Source organism: Rana temporaria, chromosome 3 (genome assembly GCF_905171775.1).
Source record: "Rana temporaria chromosome 3, aRanTem1.1, whole genome shotgun sequence".
Taxonomy (NCBI): domain Eukaryota; kingdom Metazoa; phylum Chordata; class Amphibia; order Anura; family Ranidae; genus Rana; species Rana temporaria.
This window is the reverse complement of record NC_053491.1, coordinates 363,360,541-363,374,284: the sequence shown is the minus strand read 5'-3', so window position 1 is coordinate 363,374,284 and position 13,744 is coordinate 363,360,541. Positions and strand designations below refer to the sequence as shown.

The 13,744-nt window shown below is 45.5% G+C and overlaps 1 protein-coding gene across 1 annotated transcript in view; it reads left to right on the top strand.

Annotated features, from left to right (window-relative positions):
* The first annotated feature begins 6,866 nt into the window (after positions 1–6,866).
* The window catches only part of USP18 (ubiquitin specific peptidase 18), a 63,832-nt gene continuing 56,954 nt past the window's right edge, over positions 6,867–13,744 (top strand). The window contains exon 1 of the mRNA XM_040345359.1: positions 6,867–6,891. The gene's annotated coding sequence lies outside the window, so the exon portion shown is untranslated. The remainder of the gene's footprint in view (positions 6,892–13,744) is intronic.

Here is a 13,744-nt window from a genome sequence, read left to right as displayed (position 1 = left end):
GATTACATCTCCTTCACAGGACTGCATGCATCTAGGTTATGAGCAACCGTTTCCACTTATTTATTCTTCTATACGTTTGTCTAAACCTTATTTTTGTTTAGTTATAGATTGAATGTGGAAGTGTTACTAAGATAGGAAGGGGTGGCTTTGGATATACATACATTTAAGCTGAACTCCGAGCAAAAATAAATATATTCCTCATTAGCTACGAAGGAAATAAATCCACTTTGTGAGCACCAATAGGTAGATTCAGAAAGAGTTAGGCCGACTTATCAGTAGATAAGCCGACCTAACTCAGAATCTACGCCGACTTATGTTTAAGCGTATGCTCAAACAGAGATACGCTTAAACATATCTAAGATAAGACGGCTTGCGCCGTCCTATCATAGATTGCAATATTTTGGATTGCCGCTAGGTGGCGCTTCCATTGCGGTCGGCGTAAATTATGCAAATTAGTAGATATGCCGATTCCCGAACGTACGCCCGGCCGACGCAGTACTTTTACGCCGTTTACGTAAGAGATAGGCCGCATAAAGTTAGAGCTAGGCCCTAGTGGAATAGTAATGTTAAGTATGGCCGCCGTTCGCGCCGCGAGATTCGAATTTTTTACGTTGTTTGCGTAAGTCGTCCGCGAATCGGGATTTACGTTGTTTACGTCCACATCGAAATCAATAGGCCCGTGCGGCATACTTAGCCACAATGCACACAGGGAAATGTAGGCGCCCGGCGTATGCGCAGTTTAAAAAAAACTTAAAAAACGTGAGGTCAAGCCTCATTAACATAAAAAACGCCCCCTCCAACAAATTTGAATTAGGCGCCCTTACGCCCGCCGATTTAGGCTACGCCGTCGTAACTTAGCAGGCAAGTACATTGAGAATCATGTACTTGCCTAGCTAATTTATGGCGGCGTAGCCTAGCACGCTAAGCTACGCCGCCGCAAGTTTAGGCTCTTCTACCAAATTCTTTTGCAAACCCAGATAAAGCCCATTCTATCAGATGAGACCAATGATTATTTTTGCAAGGAGGACGGAAGCAACAAACATCCTGAAATCGTGGTCAGAGGGCCCCCACAGCTAGGGTTTCGGAGCAGGTGCTACCACTGTTTTTATTATGCTTTCATGATTAACACAGTTGTATCTGGTTGGCACTGCTCAAGAGTTGGCGCCATGCAGCTATGTAGTCACTGGAGAACTATATGTTCCAGCAGACCTTTTCTGGAGGTTACAAAATAGTTTGCCGTGTCTAAATACGGTTCTTATTTATTATAAAAAAAAAATCACTCCCCACCTATCAGGAATTCTACATTCCAGGAATACATGCCTAAACGCATAGATTTTGACAGGCTGCTGCAATGGGCTTGACGTTGCACCTGTGCCCAGTGCCAGGACAAAGTCATCTAGAGCTCAGGGTGAACATGCCATACTGGCCCCCCAGATGTATAAGCATTATATGTCAGCAAAAAAAAAACCCCTTTCAAAATACAAAATAAAAACTTGAGCATTAATCTGCATGCTTACCCCCCCAAAAGCAGGAGTCTCCAAACTGCAGCCCAAGGGCCAGATGCGGCCCTTTGCTAGCTTTTATCCGGCCCTCTGTGCACTATTCTTCCCAATGATATAAAACACCATTCCCACTAACCCCAACAATGGGGTACTATTTTTTTCACTGATACCAATGATGTGGTACTGTTCCTCCCACTAATACCAATGATGGGGCACTACTCCCCCTCCTACTCACCCCCACGTGTTTATTCTTACTGATGATGGCCTTGAGGCATTTACTACCCCTACTGGCCACAATCCGGCCCTTAAAGTCTAAAGGACAGTAAACTGGCCCTTTGTTTGAAAAGTTTGGAGACCCCTGCTGTAAATCATAACTTTTTGCTCCTCCCAGAACAAATCCACCCCCTGCTGAAATCTCCCCTACTCTCAGCACAAATCTTTGCCCCTCCCAGCTCAAAACCTCCCCCCTCCCCCAAATTTCCCCTCAATTATCCCTACACAAATCTCACCCCCCCCCCCCCCAAAAAAAATTCCTCTTCTAGCACAAATCCCCTTCACCATATCACCTCTTCTAGCACAAACCCTCCAAATTCCCCCTTCTAGCACAAATCCTCTGCCCCGTTCCCCCTCTCAACACAATTCCTAGCACCTCTCAAAACAATTCATACCCACCTGCTGCCCCTCAAATTCCCTCTCCCAACAAAAATTCCTTTCCCCCAATCTCCTTGTAGCGCCCCCCAACCTCTCATGATACCACAGTGCCCAGGGCAGCCGTCCCACCTGCCTACTCTTTGTCCCAGCCCTGCCTGTACCTCTCGGGTGGCCAAAAATGCTGTTAATTTACGCACAAGGACCAAACCACACGTGTGCATGTAGCCTAATAGTGTATCATTCAAAATAATTCAATGTAAATATTTATTTTCTTTTATAAAACATTGTTATGTACAGGAGGGATGGGCTTGCTCTAGGGCAGTAGTTGTCAACATACGAGTTAAAGAGGGCCTCAAATGCGGTCCCTAATATCCAAGGGGCACACATAATGTTCAGTACAGAAAAGTGAAAGACAACCAGCAGAGTTACTATTAATGCAAAATACTATAAACTATCTGTGTCATATAAACCTGATGTACATAAATCACAAACACATCAGCGTGCTCACAAATCTGTGCCGCTCAGAACCGTTTTCATTTCACCCCTCCAAAATATGATACAAATAGTCATCCATACACAGAATTTATTTCTTTCCTGCAACCATGGGTTGCAGGAAAGAAATTCGCTCGATTCCCCTATCAACAGTATTGATGAGGGAATCGCTCTTGCCAAGCTATTGTCTTCTCCTGGCGAGGTGACCCCCACTGAGAGAAGAAAGTGATTATCGCTAGTAGCTATAGCAACTGCTAGCGACAATAACAAGATAATCCGGCAGGCTGGTTGTACCCAAGTTCATCGATCGATCAACTTGGTACATTTAGCCTGCCCATTAATGGTTCGAATCACGGTCGGTTCCTGCTGAACCGGTCGAGATTCGAACTGTGTATGGTCGGTGTTCTGTCGAGAAGTGCCCGCTATCAAGAAGTGCCTGGGATGTATGGCGCATGCGCCGGACGGGACTGCACAACAGCTGATTTGCAGATCAGCTGCCCTGACGTAACCATGGCGCAAGCGCACATCGTAGGAGGTATCTCTCGATGGGAGATACCATTTCACGGGCACAATTGAAACCTATACAAACAGCGAGGGGGAGGGGGGGGACCATATTTCTCAGATTGTCCCTCACTGTTGCGGGGCGGCTTAACAGTGTGCTGATGATCCGGTTTTGTCTGTGTTGCAGGGTGGGTTTGCTGTGTTGAACGGCCGGTTTTTCCTGTGTCAAAGGGTGGGTTGCACCACTGATAAAACCAGCCCTTCAACACAGCCACTAGCCGCCCTCCAGCAGCAGCGATGCACAATCTGAGAACTACTGTCTCCCCCCTCCCCCGCTGTTTGTATAGGTTTAAATTGTGCCTGTGAAATGTTATCTCCTATAGAGAGATACCTCCTATGATGTACGCATGCGACATGGTTACGTCAGCCCAGCTGATTGGCATCCCAGGCACTTCTCGATAGCGAGCACTTCTCGACAGAAAACCGGCCTAAAAGATAAATTCTACAATAATTAAATAAATGCGGTACTTATACAATTCACTAAAAATAAAAATGCATAATTTACTGAATGTGTTCAATATTTATGTTTTGTGATATTTATAAATTTTGCGTTATTTTTGGCATTTGTTTTTTACGTGCAGGGCCGGCCCTACCATGGGACCCGATGGTACCATTGTACCAGGCAGCACTTTCAGGGGGGCAGCAAATTTCCTGCCTGCACGCCATCCCATTCCGCCAGCTCCACTCTCCACTACACTGTGGGGCTAATTGCCGCCCGACCGCTCCTCCCGTTCCGCTCTCCGCTCCACTGTGGGGTTAATTGCATGAATAGAGCCATAACAGGTCCTTCTTATACTCCTATATACATGTATAGAGCCATGATAGGTCCACTTTAGTTATCATGATATAAAATAATGGATGTGGGGGCATTTTGGTGGGCGTAATTTTTTTTCGTTCTTGGTACCAGGCAGCACAATGTCTTGGGCCAGCACTGTTTACATGCTAACACTGCACCAGAGGAATAAATGCACACAGAAACAGTATAAAACGACAAAAATATTCCAGTGTGCGTTCATTCACAGAACGATCTTCCTTTGGTGAAATGTTACAACGGGGTCAATTCACTTAATGTTACCACATGCGATATGAAGGTCACGTGACTCATATATATCGGAAATATCGCAGTAGAGAATAAAAGAGTCAATTCATAAAAGTAAAATATTGAATGTGAGGTAAATACTGCATATTTGTTAAAGATGTGAGATAAATACTGCATTAAAAATAAATAAAAAGATAAATCATTAAAGTTAATTCACTAAAAAACACACACATTCGTTATTTATCACCTGGTCTTTGCTGCTGGTAGTTTAGAAATGTACAAAATAACAATTTGTGGAACTTGGCTAGGAAGTGAAAAGTATACAATGTATCGGTGTGAAAATTCTCTAATCTGAGCTCAGGAATGAAAAATAACATTTCATCGGAGGGAGACCGTTTTGTGAATAAAACCCTGGAATGTTTTTCATAGTTTCACAATACTGCCGCGTGCGTGCTGGTGCAGCGTTAGCCTGCAAAAAAATGAAAAAAAAAAAATTGCGAAATAACGTCAAAGATAACACAAAATGTAAGCGCTAAATATTGCTAAACATAAATAGTTACCGTATTCAGTAAATAACGCTTGTTTTTTTAGCTACCGGTAATTGACTATTTAGTTAGTTATTTTAACTCAAAAATTCATGCGGTATTTATCTCTTAGTGAGATGTCCCCAATTTATTTTAATTACCGAGCCCAAGGCAAAACATTTCTACACTGATACTATTGTATACTTTTAATTTATTGGCCAGTGCAGAGTTCCCCTAATTGTTATTTTGTACTTTGCCTACTGCCAGGTGATAAATAACAAACGTGTGTGTTCTTTAGTGAATTGACTTTAAAGCGGTAGTTCACCCTCCTTTCCATCATTAGACCATTACATTCGGCATCGTAGCGCGAGCTACGGTATGCCGGTCTTAAATTTTTAATCCCCGTACTCACTGTGCTATCGATGATTGAAGAATCCGACTCCCGCGGGGAATGGGCGTGCCTATGGAGAGGGAGGATGATTGACGGCCGGCTCTGGCACGTCACGCTCCCCGAAGACAGCCGGAGTAGGTCTCGGCTATTCACGGCGCCTGCGCACAGGCTATGCGCAGGCGCCGTGAATAGCCAAGCCTATTTCGGCTATTTCCGGCCGTCAATCACCTTCTCTCACCATAGGAACGCCCATTCCCCGGATTCTTCAATCATCGATAGCACAGTGAGTACGGGGATAAAAAATGTAAGACCGGCATACCGTAGCTCGCGCTACGATGCCGAATGTAATGGTCTAATAAAAAAAAACTTTTTTTTTTTTTTAACAGGGTGAACCCCCGCTTTAATGATTTATCTTTTCTATTTTTTTTTTCAGTATTTATCTCACATTTATAACAAATCTGCAGTATTTACCTCACATTCGAAATTTTACTCTTTTATTATCTCATGCAATATTTCCAAAAAAAGGGTCACGTGACCTTCGTATCGCATGCAGTAACCCTTTAGTGAATTGACCACAGTGTCTCTTAAATAAATAGGTCACAAATAATGAAACAAAAGCCCATAAATATGTATATGTGGCCAACCACCAGTAAATTCCAGATATCATGCTCTTCACTTTAACGCTGGGATATTCAATTAGCGGACCTCCAGCTGTTGCAGAACTACAAGTCCCATGAGGCATAGCAAGGCTCTGACATCCACAAGCATGACACCCAGAGGCAGAGGCTTGATGGGACTTGTAGTTTTGCAATAGCTGGAGGTCCGCTAATTGCATACCCCTGCGTGACGTGTCCCATTTATAACACCCTGTGAACCATATGTGCTCACCTCCTATATTGGACCTTAAAGCGGTGTTCCGGCCACATACTGCAGCTGCTGGCTTTTAATAAATGGACACTTACCTGTCCTGGAGTCCCTCGATGTGGGTACCGCCATCGAGGAACCTGGCAGTGTAGCCATTCGGCTTCACGCCGGGAATCCTACTGCACATGTGCGAGGCCCCGCTCCTCTCTCCTATTGGCTTGGCAGCCAGGGGAGAAGGAGGGAGCCCCGCAGTGATGTCACAGGCCGCCGTCCGGGCTCCCTGGCAGCTGAATATCACTCCGCTGCCTGCTTACACCGCAGCCAGTGGCTTGCACTCACAGGAGCAAGTCGGATTTAGCATTGTTTTAATCATCGGAACACGTCCTGCCACCGCGGGGGGCTCTCGCAGCCCATCACTGCCCTGTTTACACCGCCGAGACAATGGGGATTATTTACTAAAGGAGAATCCACTTTGCACTACAAGTGCACTTGGAAGTGCAGTCGCTGTAGATCTGAGGGGAACATGCAAAGAAAGTAAAAAACAGCATTTTTGCTTGTAAATGATTGGATGATAAAATCAGCAGAGCTTCCCCTCATTTCAGATCTCCCCCTCAGATCTACAGAGACTGAACTTCCAAGTGCACTTGTAGTGCAAAGTGGATTTGCCTTTTGTAAATCAACCCCTATGACTGGTTGCCAGGACTGCTCCCAGCAGAGAAGCAGGGGCATACCAAGATGTTGGCGAGAGCGGGGGGGGGGCGGTCGCGCAAATTGGCAGTGTTCTACTGCTCTTCTAACTTCTTCCAAGCCCAACACCGCAAGCGCCCGCCCACACACACACACAGGAGGAACACGCGCTGACTTCAGGTTTGTATAAACTTTTCCATGCTTTATAGATAGTCAGGGAGGAGTGGAAGTGAGGGGCTGGTATTGGGAAGAGGGGAACTAAAACGATGTACATACAGTGCAGCCTGGGATAGAACTACAGGTCCCAGCATGCCTTGCTCCTCTATTGCAGCCTGTGATAGAACTACAGGTCCCAGCATGCCTTGCTCCTCTATTGCAGCCTGGGATAGAACTACAGGTCCCAGCATGCCTTGCTCCTCTATTGCAGCCTGTGATAGAACTACAGGTCCCAGCATGCCTTGCTCCTCTATTGCAGCCTGTGATAGAACTACAGGTCCCAGCATGCTCTGCACATCTCTTGCATCCTATGATAGAACTACAAGTGTCAGCATGCTCTGCACCTCTCTTGTATCCTATGATAGAACTACAAGTGTCAGCATGCTCTGCACCTCTCCTGCAACCTATGATAGAACTACAAGTGTCAGCATGCTCTGCAGGAGCATTACAGCCTGTGATGGGGCTACAAGTCCCAGCATGCTTTACAAAGGTGGGGCTGAAGACCAGAGGGTATAGAGGTGAGACAGATGTGCAGGAGGGTTCAGTGTTGGGGAAGAAAAGCAGGGGGTGTAAAGCAGTGGGGCAGATGTAAAAGGAGGTGTATTGGTGGGGCAGATGAGAAAACGGGTTACATTGGTGGGGCAGATGAGTTCAGTGTTAAGACAGATGAGAAAGTGATTTAGTGTTAAGACAGAAGAGCATAGGGATATGGCGGTGGACAGATGTGCAGGAAGGTAAAGTGGTGGGGCAGATGAGAAAAGGGGTACATTGATGGGGCAAATGTAAGGGGTCTCTGATCACCTGAGTCCCCCCTTACATCAGAGTCTCCACTTACAGTGTACATAAAGGGGGACTCTGGGTACCCTTATATAAGAGGGGATGCTAGGAACTCTGATGTAAGGGGGAACTCTGGTGACCAGATACCCTCTTATATCGAAGTCCCCCTTTACACTAGAGTCCACAGCATTCTTTACATCAGATTTCCCAATGTGAAGGGGAACTCTGGGGAATCTGATGTAAGGGGGGCTCTCTGAGAACCCTAATTTAAGGGCGGAACTGTGATATAAGATATTGACTCTGGTGTAAGGTTAAATGCTGTGGACTCTAAAGTAAAGGAAGACTGAGGCCCCGTACACACGACCAGTTTCCTCGGCAGAATTCAGCTTCCGACCGAGTTTCTGGCTGAATTCTGCCGAGGAAACTGGTCGTGTGTACACTTTCGGCCGAGGAAGCCGACGAGGAGCTCGGCGAGGAAATAGAGAACATGTTCTCTATTTCCTCGTTGTTCTATGGGAGCTCTCGTCCCGCCGAGCTCCTCGGCGGCTTCAGTGCTGAACTGGCCGAGGAACTCGATGTGTTTGGCACGTCGAGTTCCTCGGCCGTGTGTACGAGGCCTGAGGCCCCGTACACACGACCAGTTTCCTCGGCAGAATTCAGCTTCCGACCGAGTTTCTGGCTGAATTCTGCCGAGGAAACTGGTCGTGTGTACACTTTCGGCCGAGGAAGCCGACGAGGAGCTCGACGAGGAAATAGAGAACATGTTCTCTATTTCCTCGTTGTTCTATGGGAGCTCTCGGCCCGCCGAGCTCCTCGGCGGCTTCAGGGCTGAACTGGCCGAGGAACTCGATGTGTTTGGCACGTCGAGTTCCTCGGCCGTGTGTACGAGGCCTTAGATGTGGAATATGTAGGGGCTCGTTCACAAATGCTTTGATTTCTGAAGAGCAATCTGCAAACAGATTGCTCTTTAGAGCGCATTTGAGAAGCAGTGAGGAGTTGTATCACCTCCACACCACCTGCTTTACCCTTTGAACTCCACACTGCACATGGTTGAGGGCTGCTTGCAGAGTAATGCCTTTCACTTGAATGGGTCATGGTCAGTGGGTGCTATACCTGCTGAAAGCAACAGGGTATAATTGCAGGTGCGGCACGTGAACATGCCCAGTCGCTGTCTCTACAGCTAAAAGGGTGGTAGAGGTTGAGGGGTGGTAAAAGCACGGCTCAACCGCAGACTTTTGCTACCTTTAACCACTAGTGTGAACAATTAATTGTTAAAATATAAAAATTAAGTGTGAAATGTTTTAATACATTTTAAAATGTTTGTTCACATTTATTTATAAGAGTTTCTGTGTACAGTGTGTGTGTATGTATGTGTGTTATATATATATATATTTTACGTACACACATGTGTTTGAGATTTGGGGTGCACACCCTAATGCAATAGGCTGCGCACACCAGTGCCTATGATGTATTTCAGTTATCTTGCAAACCTGGCCTGTTAGTGGGTCCCAAGGACAGGAGTTGAGAACCACTGGTATAAACGCTTTCACGCTGATTGGGTATAATTGTGAGAAAATTATATTGCAAAACTGTAAAACAAATAACTTATTCTTCTACCAATAACCAGCAGCTATAAATAAATATAAACCCCCTAAACTCACTCATAGTTTCAGCCTCCACCCCCTACATGTTTCGTCTGTTCTGAGTCTGACTTCATCTCACCCCCCTCGATGGAGTCAGAACAGACAAAACATGTAGGGGTGGAGCTGACACTGGGAGTGAGTAGGAACTGTGTCCTGTCATTTTTGCCTTTTCGTGAGCTGGGAAGGATTGGAGTGGCTGGCAGCTTCTCTGTATATCTTTGCAAACATACGTTTATGCTTAAACAGCTTTTGTGAGTACCGTTATTACTTGTGTCAAATAAATGTGGATGTTTAAGATGAGATGGATGCATGTCTGGTGAGTGCATTTTCCTCTATTAGTGATGGTGATCACCTTGGATTAAAGATTTTCTACACTTGGAAGAATAATATTGGTGATGGGAATTTTTTTGTCGTTGCACCATTGGATTGCTGCATTTGAACTTATTTTGTTTGAAATTCATTTTGGTGAAAATATTTTCCTGTATTTGAAGGACTTTATTTGATCACAATATTTATTGAATGATTTATTCTGCATGAATTTTCAGAGCTTTTTTAACGCTAGGCATAGTAACCACTTGACCTCCGGAAGATTTACCCCCCTTCCTGACCAGGCATTTTTTTGCGATACGGCACTGCGTTATTTTAACTAACAATTGCGCAGTCGTGCAACGCTGTACCTAAACAAAATTTATGTACTTTTTTCCTCACAAATAGAGCTTTCTTTTGATGGTACTTGATCACCTCTGCGATTTTTATTTTCTGCGCTTTAAACAAAAAACAACCACACAATTAAAAAAAAATATATATATTTTTTTTTACTTTCTGCTATAAAACATATCTGTCATGGACCTTGGAATGCGGAAGTGTTCCTCCTTGAAATATGTTACACAGTGGGGGGGTCTTCTGCTCTGTCTTATGGCCAGACGGCTCCATTGTTCTGTCTCTGGCTATTGTGTACATTGATTGCCCCCTGGGGCTTCTGTCTCATTACACATACCAGTCCTTCTAATCAAGCTATCGGACCAATCCCTGCTGACTAATTTTCAAGTCCTCATTTGCATGGCTAAGGAGGACCTGAAGGAGGACTACATGTACTTTACAATTGACCAATAGGAAAGCGATTGTTGGGGGCGGGATGTTCCAAATTCTGTTTAAAAGTGTGTTGTGTACTTCCAATAAAGGTCTTCCTGTTTGAACATAATTTTATTTTATTTTTTTAAGTTCAAACAGGAAGACCTTTATTGGAAGTACACAACACACTTTTAAACAGAATTTGGAACATCCCGCCCCCAACAACCGCTTTCCTATAGGTCAATTATAAAGTACATGTTGTCCTCCTTCAGGTCCTCCTTAGCCATGCAAATGAGGACTTGAAAATTAGTCAGCAGGGATTGGTCCGATAGCTTGATTAGAAGGACTGTTATGTGTAATGAGACAGAAGCCCGAGGGGGCAATCAATGTACACAATAGCCAGATACAGAACAATGGAGCCGTCTGGCCTTAAGACAGAGCAGAAGACCCCCCACTGTGTAACAGATTTCAAGGAGGAACACTTCCGCATTCCAAGGTCCATGACAATATCCAATAAAAAAAAAATCTATTTTCTTTATCAATTTAGGTCAATATGTATTCTGCTACATATTTTTGGTAAAAAATCCAAATAAGCGTATATTGGTTTGCGCAAAAGTTAAAGCGTCTACAAACTATGGGATATTTTTCTTTTATTTTTCTAATAATGGCGGCGATCAGTGACTTATAGCAGGACTGTGATATTGTGGTGGACAGTCGGGACACGGAAACATTTTGGGAACCAGTGACACCAATACAGTGATCAGTACTAAAAATATGCACTGTCACTGTAGTAATGACACTGGCTGAGAAGGGGTTAACATCAGGGGCAATCAAAGGGTTAAATGTGTGCCTGACCAGTGCTTTACTACTGTGTAGGAGGTGCTTGTACTAAGAGAAGGCATCAATCAGTGCACCTGCTTAGCAGAGACACAGGATCTGTACTGACAGAACGGCGATCTGCCTTGTTTACATAGGCAGACCAGCGTTCTGCCTCTGTACCGTAGCATCGAGTTCGCCGTACCCACCAATCAGCTCCTGCTGTGTCTAATCACAGCGGGAGCGGGCTGCTGGCAGCGCACGCGCGCCCCAGACCTGGAAGTGCTGGATCACGTACTAGGTACATACTAGGTACATGATCCAGCGCAGGAGAGCCGCCACCCCACAGTATATGGTAGGCAAGTGATTAATGCCTATATACTTCCGTGTGCATGAGGCCTTATTAATGACAAAAGTGTTCTTTATTTTAAATCTTTTCGGTAAATATTGAAACTAGGAATTCAACCATTAGTGAGAGCTGCAAACACTGAATTGGAGTTACTCCAGGCAGCTAGCGCAGTCGGTGAACCACAAATACCAGTGCTGAAACTACACTTCAATCTGAAAGATTTTAGACGGTTTCATATAAATATTGAAATATCAATAATTGAATAACTGTACAAACAAGTGATGCGGTCTGTTTGTCTGGAGTTCCTGTTTAACAGATGTATGTGGTTACATGGTGGAAATAAAGGATATTGAAGTCGGGGGGGGGGGGGGGGGCAGCAGATTTGATAACCAGGAGCTTTTAAAGTGACAGGAGATATTTACCATATACGCTTGCGCTGACATCATCAGCACATGCGAAGGGCACAATCTGGCTGTTTCTAAGTGGCTCGGGCCAGTCACAGAACCGGAGTCCACGGCCCCAGAAGCAAGTGGGGTGCCGATGGATGCGACCACCAGGGGGACGTTGCAGGCTTTGTTTGCAGGTAAGTGGCACATAATGGGCTAGTATGTGATGCATACTAGCCCATTATGCTTGCAGGGGGAAAAAAGAGGACGAAAAATCAATCAGGGTTTACTTCCGCTTTAAGGTTGCATTCACACCAACCGTTTCTGCCTACATTCCTCGTGCTTGCCATGCTATTATTTTTGCTTCCCAAATGCAGGTAGCAGCTGTGCGACAAAAGGCGCAAAATTACACCAAACCGTGCCTTGCAAAATCGCAGGAGGCTTAGACTGAATTCAGACTTCTGCGCTTTGAATTGCGGGATTCTGCCCGCGATTTCAAAGCGCAGAGGTGTGATTGACAAATCGCAGAATGCACATTTAATGTTATTCATTTAAATGGCACCTAAAATCACAGTGCGGTTCTGCCGCAACTTATGCGCTGCAATTGCGGAAACCCGCATTGTGTGAAGCACATTGCCCAAAAGTAGCCCCTGAACTTTTTTGGGGTGACAAGCCTCACACAATGCGGGTTGCAGCCATTACAGCGGTATTCATCACGCGACAGTCGTGGCAGAACCGCACCGCAATTTTAGGTGCTATTTGAGCTTAGGTGCAGACTAGTGCGATTTCAGACAACGCATGTGATTCGCAATGTCTGAGTAATGGCATTGGATTCGCACAGAAAAAGGTGCAGGGACTTGTTTTTCCCTGCACTGAAATAGGATCATATGGGTGTTCTCGCCTATGCGATCTGATTCCTGTACGAATCCACAGTTCGCACTGCGATCTGTGAACCGATCTGGGGGTGTCATTAAAAATGTATTAACAACCGCAGCGGTTCGCAGAGGGCAGTGTGAACTGCCTGCGGGAGAGAAGCGAATGCGGAAACCGGCGCTGGAATCGCGCTGGTTCCCACATTGCAATAGTCTGAACCAGAACTAAATGGCAACTCAAATGTGCGTTCTGCGATTTCTCATTCACACCTCGACGCGTTGAAATCATGGGCAGAATAGTGTCAAATATGCCCAGCGATTCAAAACGCAAGGTGTGAATGCAGCCTTACTGCATGAAAAAAAGGGTGCAGGAGCCTTTCACACTGGGGCGTTTTTCGAGCGTTATTCAAGCGTTAGACCCCTTTCACACTGAGCAGTTTTTCAGGCGGTACAGCGCTAAAAATAGCGCTGCTATACCGCCTGAAAAACTCCTGCCCAGCAACCTCAATGAGAAAGCCGGAGGGCTTTCACACTGAGGCGATGCGCTGGCGGGAGAGAAAAAAATCTCCTGTCAGCAGCATCTTTGGAGCGGTAAGAAGAGCGGTATGTATATCGCTCCTTCCCATTTAAAACAATGGGAAACCGCGGTAATACCGCCCGCAATGCGCCTCTGCAGAGGCGCATTGCGGGCGGTATTAACCCTTTATCGGCCGCTAGCGGGGGTTAATACCGCACTGCTAGTGGCCGAATCCCGCCCCAGTGTGAAAGGGGCCTTATTCGAGCGAAGCCTCATCTGCAATCTCAATGTGAAAGCCTGAGTGCTTTCAGAGCCCTTTCACACTGCCAGTGCCCAAAACGTTTTAGGGCGTTTTTGCAGTGCCTCAGTGTGAAAGGGTAAGGCGT